Below are 21522 nucleotides of genomic sequence, written 5' to 3' on the forward strand. Positions count from 1 at the left end.
CAATACAGAAGCGCTTGTATTTAAATGTGTCCCTATCGTCTCAGAGCACACGTATCAATGTGACCTTAAAGATAATTTTATGCGACACAATGTAGCTCAGCAGTATTTTAAGAGTTCAGTTTTAAACACTGCTAAATACACCTTAGGGGCATCAAGGGCTTTCAACATAATTTGTATCTTGACGTTCAAGAGAGCTCCAACAATATTTCAATTTACTTTCAATGTTGAGACTCAACACATCCACAACAATACTTCAATGGGCTTTTAGGCCACGGCGACCGCATTTCGATGGGGGCGAAATGCGAAAATACCCGTGTGCTTAGATTTAGGTGCACGTTAAAGAACCCCAGGTGGTCAAAATTTCCGGAGTCCTCCACTACGGCGTGCCTCATAATCAGAAAGTGGTTTTGGCACGTAAAACTCCAAATATTAGATTATTCAATGGGCTTTTACTATTGACAAACACATTTCAGTAATACCATGGACTTTCAATGTTGAGACTCAGAACATCTTCAACAATGCTTGAATGACTTTCAACAATGAAATCCATCATAGCTTTAACAATGTAATAAACGATCTTCAAATTCAAAGGCCCCAATGATGTTTCAACGAAACGTTTCGACAAACACTTGTCCACAACTTCGTCAATAATGTTTCAACAGTTCCACAAGGTGCTTCCAATGGCATTTGTTGACGTTAAACAATGATATTGCAGTTACCTTTCAACATGATTTTTTCTAAGGGTGTGCTGTGATTTCCTTTCATAATGCATTCATAATTAATTCCTAGTCTTCTAAACAGACACACACAGGCCATAGAAAGTATACAGAAATGCGTGTCCTGAACTCCTTAGAAAAGAATGTAAACCATACCTCCTTTCCTGTCCTAATGAATATTACGTTGTGTAGACAGATACTTTTATGATCCTGAAGTTCCCTTATTTGTGCGAATTTGCCTTTACGATTTGTAAAACTTTGTACATTTTTTCCCTTTTTACTTTGCAGAAAATTGTTCTGTATGTAACGATAATGTGTTATGTTCTTGTTTTTTGCTACATGCTGTGAGTGTGTGCATTCGGATGCTGGGCTCCCGTAGGCAGAGCGCATCTACCTTTTGCCCAAGTATTCGAGACCTAGCCATTTGAAATAAACAAAGATTATTATTATTATTATTATTATTATTATTATTATTATTATTATTATTATTATTATATACACGAGACAGCTTAGTACAATTTCTCATTGAGAGGAAATTGTCACAGACGCCATGTTTCTGTGCTGAGCACAGCACAACTCTACTATAGCAATTTTAGCTCAAACAGTTATTTGTGAATAATGAAAACATTATCCAGAGCACCAGATCCATACTTTTCCCGTACCAATAAAAACAAGTTCCTTTTTTATTCCGTACAACGACTATATTGGCGAGTCCAGAAAGCATGCTATGCCTAGTAAATTTTCTCCATAGCTCTCCTTGTGCTAATGTGCATATAAATGTTTATCAAATTATACTGAAAATATCTGTAGTTAATTTTTCTCACATTTGATTTTGTTTCGCGATACAACATGTAAGGCCAGTAGAGCTTCATTCAGAGCTGTAATATTGCTAACCGGGTATGCCCTTATGAAAATGACTGTTGAAATGTTGTTGGCATATTGTTGATCAATTGTTGACTCAATAGCCTTTCAACAATACCTCAAAAATAATGAAACCACTGAGCAATAATTCAACCGTAAAGTTGTTGGGCAGTTCACAACAGTAAAATCGTTGACTAAATTCTCTTGATATATTGTTCAATAATACTAAGTATTATTGAGCCGTCGTTGAGTAGTTTCCAACAATAAAGTCGGTGACCAAATTCTGTTGATATATTGTTGAATAGTATTGAGCCAATGTTGAGTAATTTTTAACAATAAAGTCGTTGACTAAATTCTCTTGACATATTGTTGAATAGTATTGAGTATTGAACCATTGTTGAGCAGTTTCCAACAATAAAGTCGTTGCCTAAATTCTGTTAACTTATTGTTGAATAACAATGAGTCACGAGCAATATTGAGTTTCGAAGTACATGGGAAAACATGTAGGTATGTGTGCGTCTTTTGCACATATATGTTGCTTTACTGATCACTTGATCACCATTGCATATATACAGGGTGTTGTTTCACGTTACTTGAACCATAGACGTATATACACGTGTTTCAGCTAGCTTTACTCGGAGTTTAAAAATATGCCGATGCACCATAAGACGATGCCACCAAATGCATGTTGCTCACTCTTGTACTTGTCACGCTATTCTTGTATTTTTCTAAGTAGGTGATTAGTCAAGAAAATTAGCCATTCTGACCGAAGGAACAAAGTTAGGCGAAAAATTCCGATTAGAAATTCTAGAGCACTTCGCAAAACGTCCGATTAGGCAATTTCTAACTTTCTATCTATTAAGTGTAAGTGTTTTTCAGCTTACTGTGGATGCCCGGGAAATACAAAATATATAACCTGACATACCCGCTTGCACGCCGTGCTTGCAGCGCTCCCAAACGAGCATACCATCGAGCAGGGTGTGTTGCCTATTAAAAGGCGACAGGGCAGTGACTAAGGCGTTGGTTGTGGTATTGACGCCAGCGACGTGCTTCTCTCGCTGCGGTTCGTGATGGCGATAAGCAGACGGGTGTTCACACCGGTTAAATGATATGTTTTCGTTTGTGCGCAGAAGGCTTAGGAGCAGTGCAATCACGACTCGCAGGTGGGCATGTCACGTGGTGCTTTTTGTATTTCTCGAGCATCCGCAGTAAGCTGAAAAACACTGCTACTTAACAGATAGAAAGAAACTTTATTCGGACGTGTTGCCAACTGCTCTGTAACTTTCTAATTGGAATTTCTTTCCTAACTCCCTTGCTTCAGAAGTTGGTTAATTATCCTTGACTAATTAGCTAATTAAGCAATATATAGAAATAGCGCGACACGCTACATACCAAAGGGAGCAACATGCATTTAGTCGCGTCATCATAGAGGGCATAGAGTTAGAGGGTATAGAGACACCCTGCATATATATATATATATATATATATATATATATATATATATATATATGTGCAGTTTGATAAGACAAACGTCCCTACAAGCAGTGATAGACAACCGACGATTGGACGCATCCTGCATTTCCATCGGCGTCCTTTATAAGGGGCCAGTGCCCTGGCTGTGTGTTAGGAAGCGGCATTGCATGCCTCCTTGTTAAATATGGTCAAGGTGGCGGGGAACGTTAACGAAATTCAAGTCTGGGGTTAGACGTGCCAAAACCATGCTTTGATATGAGCCGAACCATAGTAAGAAACTCCATATATATTTTGACCATCTGGGGTCCTTTAACCTGCACCAAACGCACAGTAAACGGGCGTTTTTGCATTTCACCCCCATCGAAATGCAGCCGCCGCGGCCGGCATTAGATCCCAAGCACTCGGGTTAGTAGCGCAACACCTCAGCCACTATGCCACCACGGCGGGTGCGGTGGAGAAAGGAGTGAACATCGTTTTTACAGAGTGTGTTTCGCTTAGATGTTACCCGTTAGTGCGCTACAGAACAAAACGAAAAGCTTGGCGGATATGTACAACATGGTGCTCATATTTCACATGGAGGCCAGATTCTTTTCTCTGACCTATACGGGGTGCTGGCGAATGTGTTGGGAATCTGCTCGGCCACCAAGCACAATCTGCGCTGCAATACGTTCTCGGTGACAACTCGCACAGCGCAGAAACATACGCACAAATGTTTAAAGAATGAGACACCAGACCACCTGCAGTTTGCCAAGACGTCGAAATACGAACAAACAGCGACGTTTCTGTACTTTTGTGGTCAATAGTTCAGTTCGCATGGTTGCGGCACGCCATACTTTTTTTTAATCTAAACGACGAAAACTGTGCGCGCAAAAATTAGCACGGCGTTTGCGACGTTTGAATTTGGCGCCTTCTCCCGCGCATTCCATTAGCTCCAGCCGGTGCACTCCGTTACTGCGCTAAAGAAAGCAGTTCATCAAAGAAGCGAAGCAAAAAACTTTCATACAATTGCAAATTGCAACAGTTGTTCAGTAATAACATGAAATTACAAAATTTGTTATCAAATCATACAATTTATAATAATATAAGCGTGTATTTGTATAAGTGTGCATGTATAATTGCGCGTTTGCGCTGTTGATGCTTCCACATTCCGGCGAGTTCGTGCACGCCGTTTGCTTGAGAGGTTCCTGCGTTTTCTGCGTTCTTTGTGTGCTTCGCTGTGACATCTTTGGAATATTCGTGCGTGTTGCTCGCTTTTTATGGGCTTCTTGCGTCGAACATCGCCATGATCGCCTCCGACTCCCCGACATTAAGGGTGAGTGAGTGTTTCGAATTCCCCTTGTTCGTCCACTGCGACGCGGTGAACGGAGCGCGGAAATGATTTCAGCGCTTGTGCGTGTTTTCCGCGTGCCTTTTTTCTAGTTTTCATTCCTAGTACTATCCTTCCGTGGCCAGAATCGGTTGTACAGCACTAGATTTGTGGTATATAACATGGAGCTTTGTCCTGGTTTAACTTTACTCTCCGCTTGTGGTGACGTAAGGCAGCTTTTTGGTGCCAGCTAAAACAGGGCATGTCGTACGCCATGATTTCTGATATGGTGTTCGAGCACCGATTGAGTTAGCCTTATTAATTAGCGCAAAAGAATGCGACGTGAAACCATCCGATCTGTACTGTAATCGGAAGATATTTCGTTTGCGCCACGCTAGTACAAGGCGTAGGAGCGAGCTTGTAGCAGTGGGGGGTCGTGGGATCGGCGAAAGTGTAATCTCTTGCGCTGCTCCCTTCAGGAACGAGCGACTCCGCGGTGTTTCAAGGTCGCTATCTGACACGCCGTGCGGCCGATGTTCGCGCGATCGGAAAACACAGAGGAGGCTGTCGCGCAATAATAATAAAGAATTTCAAGGGTGTACAGGGATTTTATGCAATACGTGAGATACAATAGGGGGGATGCCACAGAGTGCTGCGAAATCATCGAGTTACACGCCTTGCCAACCGCGTGTGTTTTGTTTTCCACCAGTTCGCGCGCCTTCAGCTTTCTTTTTTCATCGTCTTCGTTCGACGCCATCGAGTGCTTCGCCCAAACGGCTTCGCGTAGGCGCTCTTAGCATTCACGGAAAGGCAGATTTCATGGCACTCCAGGTCCTACAACATTCAAAATAATGTAATCTCGTGAAATTGCAGCTTTTCGCACTTCAGTAACTGATTGATTTAACAAAGTTTTAAAATCAGTAAAGGAAATAGATGCCTGGCATATCTGCCTTGTCGTCCTACTGGGTTTCGAGGCGGCATGTATACGTTATCGGCAACATAAACATCAATAATTAGCATTGTTTCTTGTGACCATAGAAGTAGCTAGTTATGTCGAAAAGCTATTTTTTCTTTGAATCCGAGCACTATAGAGTGAACAGATTGAAAGGGGAGCGCATCGTTGTGAACTAAATGACAACGCTTTGCCACAAGCTTGGAATAATGCATTGTCGAAAGAGCAGTTCTGTGAAATTCTTTCTTTGAGAGTACGCAAAACTTCAGTAGCATCAGGTAGACGGGGAGTAAAAGAATGCAACACTGTGGTTTTATATGAAGGAGCTGCCTTTAATATGTGGCCATAACAGTTCAGTAGATGCGTGGAAAAAATTTTTAAAATAAGTAGAGGAATGTGGAATAAATTATTTGACAAGCTCACACTGCCATTGGCAAGAGCGGCCACACTTCAGTGTATCCAATGAGTAGTCATTTGTATCCGCCCATTTATGTCAGCCTAATGGTCCATGTAGCTCTTTTGATTGTTGCTTTTGCTGCATCGTGGCTTCACGTTTTAATACTGACATCTTTTTTCAGATTCAAAATGAGCTGAGAGATACCCAAGCTGGAATGCTAAAGGTGAATTCTTTGGCCATCCATTCTGTAGCGTCACCATAATCAAATACAGTGATGCCGTGAAAATGTATTGCAGGAAGCAGAAAAAACAACATTGCTGATGCAACTGCAAGGCATTTGCTCCAGTGATCAATTGGTGCAGAGTGCCTTCATTAGGAGACGTGGTGCCTTTAAGCACTCAGTTGAAAGACTGCAACTGCACCGGGACTGGGAGTGAATTTCAGTGTCACTTGTGAACATATTAAAGATAGAATGTCCCTTCTTCAGGGTATATGCCTGATATGAAAGGGGCGTTCAGAAACTTAGTGTGGACATTAGTGGTCTACATGAGTGCACATCTTTCTAGTTTTACCAGAACGAAGGTATTATGACCTATGTCATGCAGCAGTGCACTGCTAGATGTATCAAACCAGAACAGCAGCACTTTTTGAGAAAGTTGGCTGAAGAACGAGCAGTGATCAGGGCTTTCTGCATTTCAAGGGCCAAATTCCCAAAAGATTGATGCCGAGCTGGACGGTGTGAAGTGCCGCTCACCACATACTGTAGCCAGCATGACATGAATCTCCTTGGCATTATGCCTCGTTAGGATACAGAAATCGCATCACTGCTCATAAAAAAATTGGAAATTGGGAGGTTGAGGGGAAGTGGCAGGGCTCCCCTCTGGAGCAACCAGTGCATGCCCATTGCTATACTGATAATCCTACCTTAATGAGAACCAGTGATGCATGTTAACCTATTACGCAGCGAAGTGCATTCCTTGTTTTGTAATAAGGGGACACTAATGACACCCTAAATAAATTTAAAATACAGCATGATTTTAAATATGTACTTCTGTAAATTTCTTGGTAATTGCTTGATTATTAGAGAAAATAAAGCTCAAAGTTTAATTTTCTGAGTATCGCCCCAAAATCTTCGTGCTGACATCTCATTGTCACATCGTGGATTTCAAGTATTTTTACAAACTTGGGTTGTATTGGTTCAGTAAAAGATCCTGACGGTTTTCATTTTGAGTTTTTGGAATACGATGAAGAGCATCTTTATTTGTAAAAAAAATTGCTGCACCTGAACAAGACACCAAAATCCGTGACGTCACAGCAAGCGGGTGTGGTAACTTCAAGGCAGCACTGCCACCAATCTTTCCTCTTGCTGCTTTTACAGTTTACTCAGCCTCTTATCACGGTATGAGTGAATCTCTTGAATTGTAGGAAGGTCATTTGCAGATACATCTAAAATAATTTTTCTCTTTTGTGCTTTCTTGCCATAGTTGCTTGGGGGTGTTGGCACAGCGCCGCTAAGCACGAGGTCACAGGATCAAACAACCGCATTTTGATGGAGGTGAAATACAAAACTGCCCATGTGCCTTGCAGCCTGATTTGGTAAAAATTAATCCAGAGTTCCCCACTATGGCGTGCCTAAAGCCTGTTTCACATGCAAGCGAAAATGCTCGCAAATCCTGCCACCGCCCCGCAGAAATCAGTTTCAAGCGGGGGCGGCGGCACTAGCGGCGGGAGCGGCAAGGTTCAGGCAAGTTGGAATTTCATCGCAGCGGCAGAGTGGCAGCACCGCTTCCGAACGGCCCACGTCAACACGTGACCAGCGGATGATTAGTGCTGGAAAGCCTGCGCATAGGAGGATGTTTATTTACTTGCTACGTGTGGTACAGGCAACATGCTAAGAGAGCTTTTCAACAAATTGTTAATTGCTAAGCGCCGGATATGTATTTATAAAATAAAAATTTGAGAGGCAGGGACAAAGCAATGCTTATGCTGGTAGCCGCAAACTACCGAAACTGGCTGAAAGTCCTCTGTTTTATGCCAAGAACATTGCTATTCGCAGCGGCGGAAAACGCGCGGCGGCAATGCATGTGAAACGAAACCTCGCTGAAAGCTTCGCAGCGCCGCACCGCTGTTCGCCCCATTTGCTGAATCGCTTGCATGTAAAAGAAGCTTGAACATCAGATTGTCGTTTTGGCACTTAAAATGCCAGAATTTAATTTAATTTTACTTTAGTGCTCCTTTAAGCTGTAAAATTCATGATCTCTGCAAAAACTAATGCTCAATGTATTTTCCATAAAAATTAAATAAACAGTAGATATAAGTGTCTATTTATATTTTGAATTCTGTGATACTTGATGACTATTAGTGGTACAACGAGACAGATAGAATTGTAATACAATGTGTGACGGCATGATGATGCACATCGAGGAACTGACCGAGTCACCCTAAAGGTCCCTTACATGGACATCAACTGACTGTCCACAAACTTCTGAGTTCACTCCGTGATCTTGTGCAGCCTGTGCTTTGCGAGTAGATTAATTTAATTGAGGCGGTGGTTGGCACATACTGTCCTTGCGGCTTATTTACATTTCATGCAGTGGAGTGTAATCTCACATTTTACTTCTGGAGCACAGCAAGCGAATGTGATGTGTAGTGGTAATCTTAGTAATGATCGACAATCATGTCCCTCTTCGAGCTCCTAATGCTGCTTGCCAATACAAGCAGCAGCAGTTGCCCAAGATAGCGTGAAAGAGATTCATTGAAAAGTGGCATATGCCCAGGGTTGCATACCTAGTCACCCAAGCTGTTCCAACGGTTGATTTTGAACCCTTCCCTCAACATAGCAGCCCAATCTCCCCATTAGACCATGGACTACCTATTGACACAAATGGATGGAACAATCGAGACAAACACCTGAAAATATGAAGTATCCGAAGAATGGTAATTACAATAAATCATACTAGATGTGCATTAGCGCAAGCTCTTGGGCCAGTTGGTGCATGATGAACTTGAAAAGGGGGGGGTACCAGCAAAACAGAGGACGCGCACACACGGAAAAGACGTTAGACAGGGACGAACGCTGGTTCGTCCTAATGTCCGTTCATGTCTAATGCCGTTTCCTTTTGTGCGTGTCATTTGTGTTTCGCTGGTACTCCCTTTTTCTAGTACAAGATGTTTGGATACTTTGGTTTATTATTGCTTGTGCTGGATTGTTTTTCTGAAACATGTGGCATCCAGACAGCATAAGAAGCTTGTAAGAAGTCAAGTTTAGCATTCTAGATTTGCAACAGGTACTTTTGTAATTTATTTGCAGTAGTGCTGTTGTGTGAATGTGCTTGAAAGGCTTAAAACTGTTTTGCTAACATTTACTTAAACATGCAGGTTCACATAGATTGTAAGAGTGCACATTGAGAAGGTTATCCTGGCACAGCTTGCCATGGCCTGCCATGGTGGACCAGGAAAGTTTGCAAGGGCTTTGCTTCACCATGTGTTCACAGAGGAGGAGCTCATGGGCCATTTGGGCTTTGGAAATAACACCAAGGGGCAACAGAGGCTCTTGACCCCACCAGGCTCAGTGCTGTTATAGGCAAGTACCATATATCCTTTCCGGTTGCATTTTTACAATCACATTTTTTTTCTAAAATTATGAACTTACCATTGGCATAACAAACGACTTTCAAGTAGCCCGTGTGTGCAGTTGTGTGCTGCAATAGCCTACCATTTGGAATGGCTGTTCATATGATCTTAAGTGCCTAATGCCGCCATACTCAAATGCTTCTAAAATTTAAAAGCTGCCTTCACTGCCGAAAGTTTTTAGCGGCTCCACCACATAAAATGAGCTGCATTTGTGCATTAGCAGTGCTACTTGGCTGTCATTGCAAAAAATAGTTGTCTGTGTAGCACGCTCCAAATCTTTTGGCATGGAGGACATGTTTAGGTAGCCTGAAAGTGTTATTCTAATACACGAATTGCGGAGAAGCTCTGCTCAAGTGTGGTTACTGCTCAGCTCGAACAGGAGCACGTTCACCAAATTGCAGAAATCAAAACAGCTCTCCAGGTTCTGAGATGTGAAACAGTAGTTTCACCAATTTTAACAGACCACATCAAATCAAAGTTGCTCCTATCTTGAAGGAGGTCCATGTGATCCGAGACAGCAACATTTCAGGAGAGGGAACCTGAGTGGTGTGGCAATTTTCTTTTGGTTGTTTCAATCAAAGAAACAACAGGGACAGAGTTGCCAGCTTCACTGTCAACAGTACTATGTTTAGTGGATGCTTACTTATTCTAAGCACCTAACCTATGACTCGTATTTATTAACATGCAGTTTATCACTTTGTATTCTAAGATATGAAAACATATTTATGTGGCTTTTCCCCATATACTTCAATAAATGGAGAATAGGCTCTTGGGGTCTAATGTATAAAACTTCGTACAGACCTTCGGACATGTCCACTACTCCCATTCTGAAATTGTTAGAATTGTTTCCTGCTTCCTTACTTCACCTACCTGTTAACAAGGTTATGAACCATTGCCAAGTAGATTATGGGCTTAAATTTAACAAAAAGATGAATGGGCTTTTCTGTCGCTCTTGTTTAGCCCGTTGAGGATCACATTTTGGGGAGAAATATGCCTCTCTAATTTAGGAGTTATATATCTTTTGTGGTGTGCATATACTCAAAACTTTCGAATTGAATAGTGTGCTATTCAATTTAGTCTTTGAATGGTCACTATTTGTAAATGCAAGTAATATTCTAATATTTCGAAACACCAATAAAACATGAAATTTGAGCCAAAGTACGGTAAATTTTCACCTCCGATAACATAGTATAGACATAAAACGTAAGAACTTGTAAGTATAGCAGACCAGGCTACGTTACTTCAGTAGCTGTACTTCAGAGGCTGGACAGCAATGATTTATGCTTACTGAAGAGTCCTGTACATGTGAAGAAACTTTTTGCTGCCCCATTTGTGCTTTTAACAAACAGCTCTTATAACATAACAATGACAGAAACTTGCTAACTTTAGGATTACTAGTATGTGAAGCTCATCTTACATTAATTGTGATATCAGCTGTTCATGATTCAGAAGCTATCCAATATTTGATTTGCTTCTGGCATTATGCGGTTCAGTCTCAAAAATTACTTTCGCGCATCCTTAATATTTTTATTGCAGATTTAAGTTCTTCAGGGTGACTTTCCGAGAAAATAAACTGGAGAATAATTTTTTAAAATAACAATAAATTGGCAATACCATTCGAGTATTTGCAGTTATACATGTTTTATTTTTTTATGCAGGATAAAGCAGCATAATTTTTTGTGTAATGAAACTTACAAAACCTTGTGGCAACACTCCCAAATTACTGCAATGACAGACACCAAGGAACTAAGTGAAAAATCAGTTTTGGAGAAACCCAAGGAGTGACAGCACTATAAGAATATTTTCTAGAAGTCTCAGAAGGTTGCAGCACCTCCAGTGGGATGCTAGGCAACACTTTGTTCTGAAAAGGCAAATTTTTTCAGAACGTTCCGTCACAGCCACAGATGTACAGCAGTGAGCCTAAAAGAGTTAAAGAAGTCAGTTCTATGGCATATGTCTCTTAAAAGACTGCATTTCTTCGTATCTGTCACATTCTGCATGTGTCATGCTAAGCAGCTTGGTGCACAACTACACGGAATGCTCATTATAACAGTAATTCAGTTGTTGAGGCAGAAAACATACTTCGCTGTAAGCAATGTCTTCTTTAATGTAGAAAGTCCTAAGTCATTGTAAGGCAAGAAGTACGTTCCGGTTGCTTCTGAACTCAGGAAACCTAACACCCCAATCCTAACCTAACCTAACCTAACACTCAATTGTAGCGACATGACAGTATTGTATTGGGAGCATGGAAAAGCACAGTGAAGTGCTGCACATTTTACTTATGAAAGTTACAATAATTTTAGTTGTCAGCTCAGGTTTATTTATGAAGAACATGAATTTTTTTCACCATTTTGTTTCTCAGCAAGCAAAGTTCACATCATTGACATTGAGGATAGTCATAAAGTTATTTTGATACAGTGCTTTGTTCCTCTTTGCCCTTTTCTGCATTTGACACTTAGTGGAGTCCTGTGCCACTCTAAATAAATTTAAACGGTCATGCTCTAAAGCTGTACCCGTGGAAAATTGGAATAAAGCAACACAAATACATAAATCAATTTCATTATAACGAGGGCATATTGCATGCCATTCTTTTGCATGTGGAAGTTGCTTTTTAAAACTTGTTCTGGCTTGTTTTTGCAGGCTTCACGTGTCGCAAATTTCCTGGTACAAACATGCCCTATGTAAAGGACTGTGGCCTCGCTTCTCGCATGGGACCCTGCCCCTGAAGCAACTGCCCCTGCCCCTTCGCCTCTGAAGAGCCCAAGTTGGACAGCTCAAACCGAAACACAAGTTTTGTGCTTTTGTAACTCTCGACAATTTTATGTTTTATGTTAGTCTCCTGAAGGGCCCAATTTGGATTTCTCAAATGAGCATACAAATGTGCCTTTCTATGTCTTGACATTTTTATGTTAATTTTATTTATGTTAATTATGCTAGTCTCCTGAGAAGCCCACATTGGATTGCTCAATCCAGAATACAAGTGCTGTGCTTTGTTGTAGTCCACTACATGTTTATGTTAGTTTTTTATATGGTTCCAGTAAGGATAATGTTTCCTTATTAATATATTTTTTAAGTATCTAAAGTCATTTCATGGTAAACCAGCCAATTTTGTCAAGAACTGCTCCATTATTGCAAAACATTTCAAGTTTGCTTGATTTTGAGTAGGTACAAGAAAATGTTTGAGAAAATTTGCTTTCATACATACACTTTAGTCATTCCAGGGCAACCAACCAGCGTTTTTTTTGACCATCACAGATATAGTTGAAGCTCCGAACTCTTACTCCCCATTTATTTTCCTTCGCAAAATTTTTTTTTGAATTTTGGCAAAATTTATTGTTCTTGCCCAGCTAAGCTAGAAGGCACTGATACACGTTTCTTCTGAAAGGGAAATTGTATGATCCAGATATACAGATGGTGTTCATGTCAAGAGACTGAAGTGGTGTGACTGCCAAAATTTGCGAAGTTTGAATTTTCTTCTAACGTAGGGAAATACAGAAGGCAAAAAATAAATATGAAATCAGACTGGTTGACTTGGGATAGCTGCAAAATATTTCAAGCCTCGGAGGTTCAGTTGATCAGCTAAAAAAACTGTAAAGTTGAAATTTTTTGCAGGCTTCGTGTTGAAGGTAAAAAATTAGCTTTGGTGGTTCGCACAAAAGTATATGTCACCCATCATTACACAGCCCTACATGTCTGCTATACATGTGACAAGTAACAAAAAGTTATTATTATTTAAGTGCGATAAATTATTTTTATAATGTTCATTTGTGGATCACACATACAGCATAAATATATCATAAATATATGAAGCCATGTCATCTAGCAAGGAAAGGTTGTTAATATATTAGCCTCAAAAACTACTCAAACTGACTGCCTTTTTTTATCATTACGAAGGCAGGTGACGTCAAGCGCCGCTGCTGCAGTCTCAACTCCTATTTTTTTAACATGAACGCAAAAAGTGGTCACCAATGGTGTCTGACCACATCAGGCTGAACATGGCACATATGACTTTTATAGATGAGCATGTTCCGGCTCTGAAACAGTGGTAGCAAACAACACCACAAGGATCTGTTCATACTCATGTAGGTTTTAAGTCTTAATTATGAAGGTGTTTTCTACTTGCATCACCATTGGGCTTCAAGGAGCAGGGCACAAAGTGTCCTGCTCCCTTTATGTTGCATTGCAATGCGACATGCCCTTTAACATGCTTTGTATGAACAATATCAGTGCTGATTCTGGATTTACTGTCTGCATAATAGCTGATATTTCTTTTTGTAAACTGCATGAAACATATCTTTTAGCACTGCAGGATTCCCTTACATATTTAATACGTACGAGGTCTGTTAGAAAAGTATTTGTCCTTTTTTGCGAACACCTGATGAATATGAAACAAGCGTGTTTTCATCAGCCGCCCTTGAACCTTTCTGTGCATGCACAAATTTTTTCCCACCTGCCAATAGCGTGAATTGCTGGGACGCAGCGTTTGAATGAGGTAGTACAGTGTTCTCGTCGGTTTTTAATGCAAGGAAAATGGCGGAGCGACTGGAGCAGTGCTACTGCATTAAATTTTGCCAGAAACTGGGTGACAGCCAAGTGGAAACCATCCGGAAGATTCAGACTACTTTCGGTCACTATGCTATGAGCAGCACACAGATTAAGGAGTGGTACAACCAGTTTGAAGACGGCCACACATCGGTGGGGAGCGATCGACGCTCCAGTCGGCCATCAACATGCCGAAATGACCAGGTCATTGCCGAAGTGAACCCCGTGGTGATGCGGGACCGTCGTGTGACTATCCAAGAAATTGCGGAAGACGTGGGCATGAGCACATTTTATCCACATTGCATTATCACCGAAGATTTGGCCATGAAGAGAGTTGCGACGAAATTCGTTCCCAAACTGCTCATGGTGGAGCAAAAGCAACTTCGTGTTGAAGTCTCACAGACATGCTGGATTCCACAAACAGTGACCCCAACTTCATGAACACCATAATCACTTGTGACAAGTCTTGGGTGTATGCTTACGACCCGGTAACCAAATCCCAGTCGTTACAGTGGAAGCATTCCACGTCACCAACCAAAGACCGCTAAGTGTGCAGCAACGTCAAAGTGTTGCTGACTGCTTACTTTGACTCCCGCAGTGTGGTACACCACGGATACACACCACAGGGTCAAACAATCACTAAAGACTACTACAGGGATGTCCTCCATGGCCTATGTGATGCTGTATGGCGCAAGATACCGAAGTTGTCAACAGGAAATTGGCACATCCATCACAACAATGTTTTTCCTGCACTTGATTCAGACTTGTTTGGTGAAAAACCAGACTCCTGTAGTTCGACAGGCTCCTGATATGGCCGCCTGCGACTTCTGGCTGTTTCCCAAAATCAAGGGGCCATTGAAACAAGCGTGATTTCAGACAATAGAAGACATTATGGCTGCAACGACAGCTGAGCTAAAGTCTATTCGGAAAGAGGCCTTCTCGGAATGCTTCTAGCAATTGCAGCACCGCTAGGAGAAGTGGCTGGATTCCCAAGGAGACTACTTTGAGGGTGATTAGATTTCCAACGCGTCAGTTATGCCAGTTTTTTTTCTTCAGCCAAAGGTCGGATACTTTTCTGACAGACCTCGTATTGATATTTTATGTGCAATGGCTGTATGGTTTACCTGGCCCACGCCAAACACAAGCCTCGTTGCCTTAGAGCATGTGTCCATTGGCAATAAAATGCACACCCTAACACCGCTTCTCTGTCATCTGTGTTGCATACGAAGCCAGCTTTGCCATCTGCATTCCCGGCAAGCAAACTGTGCGCACATCTGAGAAAAGCCGGTGCTGACAAAGTTTCAAAAAAGAATTTCTCGCATTTAAAAATGCCTTCTTTAACTTAGCACATGCATAGCAGACATGTTGAGCTATCCAATAATGTATCACATATTTTTCGGCCAACTACAAAAGCTGTTTTTTCCTTGAATATGAAGCTTCTTGCAAAAGATTAAATTTCTTTACAGGCGATCAGATCTGAACCTTCAGAGCTTCATATATTTTCCTGCTATACTATGTCACCTGGGCTACCGTTCTGTATTCAATTTCTGTCCTGTGAATTTTTTCTTACGAAAACAAATACTAACGGATTGCAATTTGACTCATTTTTGCCGGTGCCAAAAGCAATTGAAGTATTCAAATATTTGAAAAATTCACTATTTTGGCAGTTGCATCACTTCACCGCATTTCCACGCGCACCATTTGAAAGCCTCGATCAATACAATGCTCATTTGAAAAACAATTTGAAAAAAAACAATGAAAAGCTAGAGGACATTTGATGTCCTCTAGCTCAGCTGAACAGGAAAACTAAACTCCCAAAAATGCTACAAAATATCTGGCAAAAATAAATAAAAGTGTATAACGAGCTTCGAACTCTAGTAAACATATGGTAATGTTTCAGATATATGTGCCGTGTCAAAAAAACGCTTGTCGATTCGGCATGGAATCACATACATGCATGTGCATCTGTGCCATTTTTGGAGTTCAGTAAGAACGGTATTTTACATAACTTTGTAAAAATGGTTTATTACTGTCTAAATAGATGAGTAAAAATTAATAGGTATAAGTCGGCTTAAATTTAATATGCCACAAAAAATCTCCAGTAATGGCAATGATGTGCCTTTCATGTTTGCATAAAACCATATCTTCTGAATTCTTTTGTTATTTTTTGTGGCAGTGAATAAAATTGAAGTGGAACTCACTCCAGGAGTAACTTTGCTGTATTCCAGCACATCACTAATAGCTGTCTTTATTTCATGTAAAACTCTGAAGCAGTTAATATGAATAAGTCGCTTGATATGGAATGGCCTGCGCAGGAACGTTATCATGCCAGAAAACAACTGGATCATGCAACAGCAATGCAGCATAATAAACTGCTCCCATAAGAATCACTTATTGTTATTGCCACGTTTCAAAAGTATGTAAGGTTTACTGAAATTGGCACACACCATTCAACCAACAAATAAGGATTGTAAAGTGATCCTTTTTTCAGTTTTACAGATTTTTTTAAAGTTGTCTGCGAGGTAACATAATTCTTGTTCTTGAGCTGGATTATTCAGAGGTGGACATTACTAGCACAAGAAATGGAAACATTAAACTGATTGTCATAAACTTATTAATTCACTTATAACATCACGGCACATATTTCAGTTTGCAAATTGTAGCCAGTGAGTTTGCAAGACATTCACTTGAAATTAATTTCCAGGATGACTCCAGTTTTGAGATTTTTCCATAAATGTGAAATACATGGGCATTCCGGTTACTTTTGTGCTTCAATGCATAACAGTGCGTTTAAAAAAAAGTAAGTGCTACAGCAGTGTATTTCTACAGCCAGTTTGATGGCATCTGTCTCGTTACTAGTGTCATTTTGGAGATTCATTCTAAGTGCATACAGCTTGCAAAATTACCGGCTACAATTCGTAAAAACTTTATTAGGAACTGAGCTTTTGTTAATCAGCTGACTATGGTGTCTTGATATCTCATGCAAGTAATGTTTGGCCCTCTGTGTCTAGAATTATGTTAGCTGCAACAGTCAGTCTTCAATAAGTTCCATGAAACTTAAAGATAACCACCCTGCATATCAGGTCTCAGTTAAGTGCTGTGGGCTCAATAAATCGTGCCATGGTTATAGTACCACTGGCTACCTAATAGAGAAAGCAAGTGCCTTTTTTGAGTGTTCTTATTTAGAGTCATGTCAGTCTGCTTGTACATTTATTTATTTAGGTATTTATTTTTTAAAATTTATTTCTTTTGGGAAATGTGTTTTACTTGAGAGCCACACAGACTACATCTTCAGTATTCAATTTTGTTATGGTGTCAAGCTGCAGGAAGTTTGTATTGTGCTATAGTTTTTAAGAAGTTTCTGATCTCAAACTACAAATGGTTGTACATTTACACAGATGTTTGGCTACAAATAAACAGTTCACCTAGAAAAATGGTTTTTGTCTGCATCAGTTCAGCACTCTTGATTTTTTGGAGGACCATTCACTCTGACAATTGAAATAAGTGGTATAACATTACTGTTAGCAGTTTTACAATATGATTTATTACAGGCAATCTAGGAGCATGCTTTTGAGCACAGGGTGACAGAGGCCTGCGATACAAAACGCCTGTATTTAAATTTTATTCCTATCCTCTCACAGCAAACATACCACCGCGACATCAAAGGTAATTATGTGCAACGCAGCTGAGCAGTATTTTAAGGAAAGTGCAGGTTTAAACTGCTAAATACCCAGTGGTGCATAAAGGGCTTTCAACGTAATTTGTGTTGATGTTCAACAGATCTGCAACAATGCTTCCATGGGCTTTCAATATTGACGAACAACACATTTCAACAATACCTCTATGGGCTTTCAATTTTGAGACTCAACACATCTGCAACAATGCTTCAATGGGCTTTCAACATTGAGAAACAACACATTTAAACAATACCTCAATGGGCTTTCAATTTTGAGACTCAACACATTTGCAACAATGCTTCAATGGGCTTTTAACATTGACAAACAACACATTTAAACAATACCTCAATGGGCTTTCAATTTTGAGCATAAACAATGCTTCAATGGGCTTTCAACATTGACAAACAACGCATTTCAAGCATACCTCAATGGGCTTTTAACATTGACAAACAACACATTTCAACAATGCTTCAATGGGCTTTCAAGAGTGAAATACACCATAGTTTCAACGATATGCCAATGATCTTTCAAATTGAGAGGCCACATTGATGTTTCGACAAAATGTCGCGGGCCAATTATCAACACCTGTCAACAATTTCCTCAATGATGTTTCAACAATTCCTCAATGATCTTTCACGGTCATTTGTTGACGTTGACCAATGATATTTCAATAACCTTTCAGCAATTTTTTGTAAGGGTGATTATGAAATTCCTCACAAGCATATTGCGTATGGTTTTTCTTTAATTTTTAATTCACTAAGGTCGTTCTGTTCCAACGTAGGCATAAATGGCACATTTACAAGGCAACTAACAACAAGCAACACCGATTTTTTTTGCAAGAAGCAGTAAATGCAGGAGAAGCGTATGTTGTTCGGCGGTCGATCATGCAATGAGGTCGGGCAAGAACAGAGTGGTGAACAAAGGTATTAATGACCGCGCAGCTTCGGGTCACCGTGAATTGTTTTTGAAAGTAACTCAATTCGGTTGCATTCGAGCATCAAGACAACTTGCTCAGAACAATGCTCTTTGGAATAGTTTTCAAGACATTCCTCTATATGCTGAACGTAGTAAATTATGCACTTTTTCAACAGAACCCACACGCTCAGTTTTGTACGACCTGTTCGAAGTATAGGACAGGTATCAAAACTATATTACGAGTTTAGTCATGAACTGGAGGTCATGCGTCATGAGAACTTCCAATTCGACACAATAAGGAGGCGAAAACATTTTAACTTTTCTAGTATCCTCTTTTCTTGCACAGCATGCTTTCTTTGCACAAGATTGTTCGTGGCTTTGCCGAAAGGCGCCCCTCCTCGGCACACACTTTTTTCATAATAATTAAATCATGAAGTCAAGAGTGTAGAGCAACATTAGTGCATGCGCGTTTTTATCGAAGTAAGATAAGAAGATTCTCGCATACCAAGATCCGTGTATGGTACCTATGTAATTATGTTGCATAAGGAGGGTGCAAGGGTGACATTCAAAATAAATAATTAACTAAGGGGGTTTCACGCGCGAAAATCGCGACCGCATCATAAAGCACGCCACAGTGGAGGGCTCCGGAAAATTTCTACCACCTGACTTTTTTTTACCGTGGCAAGAGTGGGAGCAATGATAGTTCGCACAAGGACAAGATGGGAGAACGCAGGGGAGGAATTTCCCTTGCAGAGGGTAGACGGAGAAAGTGGACAGAGTGTATCTCGTGGCTGTGGCGCTCGCCATCTAAAACCACGGTTTCTTGGCACTGGAATATTATTTTCTCGGCTATAATTGAACCCATTTGAAATTTTTTGCGGAAAAACACGTCCTAGAGGACATGTAACAAATTCCACTGTATAAAACCAACACGTCATAAATGGCCAATCCTCTGCGATGTCAGATCAGTGCTACAGGCACTAAAATGTGTTTTTTTTTAAGAAAGACAATATTACCTGCTGTTACGTTCGACCTGCAGGGGCTGGCAATCTACGGGGAAGCGACACTCCCCAACAGAACGGCGCCACCATATATACTGCGGTGACTCGCTTTGAAAGGACGACAATACGACAGTCCCCAGCCCGTCGGCGCCACCATGTCTAGGCGCGGTCGGTGGACCAAGTATTTTTAGTGTGTTTGTTCACCGTCACCGTCACGGTGTGTTTGGAGCAAAGGAGCACGTGTAAGAAGTGCTGCGGTGCCATCTCAAGGGCCTTAGTAGTCGTCAGTCAATGGACAGGCACGGCGGCCACAGCCGGCGGAGTCAACACTGGGATAAAGAGGCGCCTGCTCGGGGCGGGACCCGTGTCTGCGGGAAACATCTCACCTCGGCGTGGTTAGTGCAACCTGTGCGGAAGTGAGTGTGTAAGCCCTCCCTATCAAAGGCAGGTTGGTTACGATGACTTTGGACGCTCCGAATTGGTCGACGGTTGAATGGCTGTTTTCCCTCACCTAGGGATCTATGGAAGACAAAGTGTTTATAAGCAGGCGTGGCGCGGCTGCTGAGTGTGCATTCTCTTTGAGTCTTGCTGGACTGATGAACTTTAACATTCTAATGTAGTTACTGCAAATAAATCCCATATTTCTTGTTTTCGATGAGAACAGGTTTCTCCTTTCAATAACGTCCTCAGCGTGAATGAGTTGGACGACGGCGTGGGCCAGCTACCATCTATTTCATGCCCGACCCGAACCATTACAATTGGCTGACAGTGCTGAGACTGACTTTGCGACGTGGTGCTGTGTCTGCGGTGAGTGTTTGCTTCTTGCTTTGACTCTCTAGGCTTCATTTTGTGGGGGTTCTGTTTCGAACAGTAAGGAAACTGGATTGCTGATTGATAGCTAGGTTGTGTTTACCTAGGTAGGTTTAGCGAGCAGGATCAAGGCAGTAAAGCAGCAATTATGGAGTTAAGGACATTGCTGAGAGACGAATTGCTGATTGTTGGTGTGGAACTAGGCCTTGAGGTACGCAAGGAAACGCTAAACTCGCAATTATTGCAGCTAATTTCCTAACAGGCCAGTTAGGAGGACATTGAAATTGGGTTACAACTTTTAGGAAAAGCGAAGAACGGGAAAGAGAAGAACGGTACAGAGAGAAACGCGAGAAAGATCGCTAGTTAAGAAAAATGCAACTTGAACTTTAAAGCAAACAATTGTTGTCTCGAGGAAGTGAAGGGGCTCTGGGACGATCAAGTGAAGCAGAATCCTACCGTATGGACAGGACGTTAAAGCCATTTGAGGTCGGCAACGACATATGCTTGTTCCTAGGGAATTTTGAAAATATTTGCGAGAAGATGAACTTCATTTCTAGTACATGGCCACAGCGGTTGCCGTCTATGTTGCCTAGTGAGGCTGCGGAAGCAGTCGTCAGACTCAATGCGCAGGGTGCATATGATTATGCGCAAGTTAAGGCTAGCCTTTTGAGAAAGTATCGCATTTCAGCCGAAGCTTTTCGGCAGAGGTTTAGGACCACAGGCAAGAAGGATAGCGAGGGATATCAGGAGTTTGCGTGTACCTTAAAGGCCAACCTCGGCGAATGGCTGAAAAGCTCGGAAGCGCACAAAATCAGCGACATGATTGTTGAATGTATGTGTCTAGCACAGTTTTAAAAAGCATCCCACAATCTGTGAAGCGGTGGGTGCAAGACAGAGGAAATGTAAACACTGTGGAAAGGGCGACTGAATTAGCCGAAAAGTACGCAACGAAAGTACGCAACGCGTAGAAAGCTGAACGCCGAGGACGGAAATTGGGACGGTTGAAATGGACCGCGGAAACCATTGACGTTCGAAAAGGGTTCGCAGACTAGGCGATCGGAGCCTGTAGACGTGCAGGAAAATCTCTCAGAAAAGAGTGAGGAGAAATCAAATGGGAACTCCCCCCCCCATGCAAAAAGAACAGAAAGGAAAGTTCGAATCGGTTACACCGATCTGCTGCTATAAGTTCCACAAACTCGGACATATCGCGGTAAACTGCGGGAAGCCTAGCGTAGTTTT

The 21522-nt window shown here is 41.3% G+C and overlaps 1 long non-coding RNA gene across 2 annotated transcripts; it reads left to right on the forward strand.

The window, feature by feature from the left end:
• The first annotated feature begins 4214 nt into the window (after window positions 1-4214).
• On the forward strand, window positions 4215-17314 carry LOC139061281 (uncharacterized). Of its 2 annotated transcripts, none has more exons than XR_011515323.1 (4): window positions 4215-4362; window positions 5887-5928; window positions 9084-9288; window positions 11979-17314. It is a non-coding gene; the product is annotated as an uncharacterized lncRNA (long non-coding RNA). The 2 variants fall into 2 exon arrangements; XR_011515324.1 differs by having other exon boundaries at window positions 9200-9288.
• The last annotated feature ends 4208 nt before the right edge of the window (window positions 17315-21522 follow it).

This window comes from Dermacentor albipictus, chromosome 6, assembly GCF_038994185.2.
Source record: "Dermacentor albipictus isolate Rhodes 1998 colony chromosome 6, USDA_Dalb.pri_finalv2, whole genome shotgun sequence".
In the NCBI taxonomy this organism is placed as follows: Eukaryota; Metazoa; Arthropoda; class Arachnida; order Ixodida; family Ixodidae; genus Dermacentor; species Dermacentor albipictus.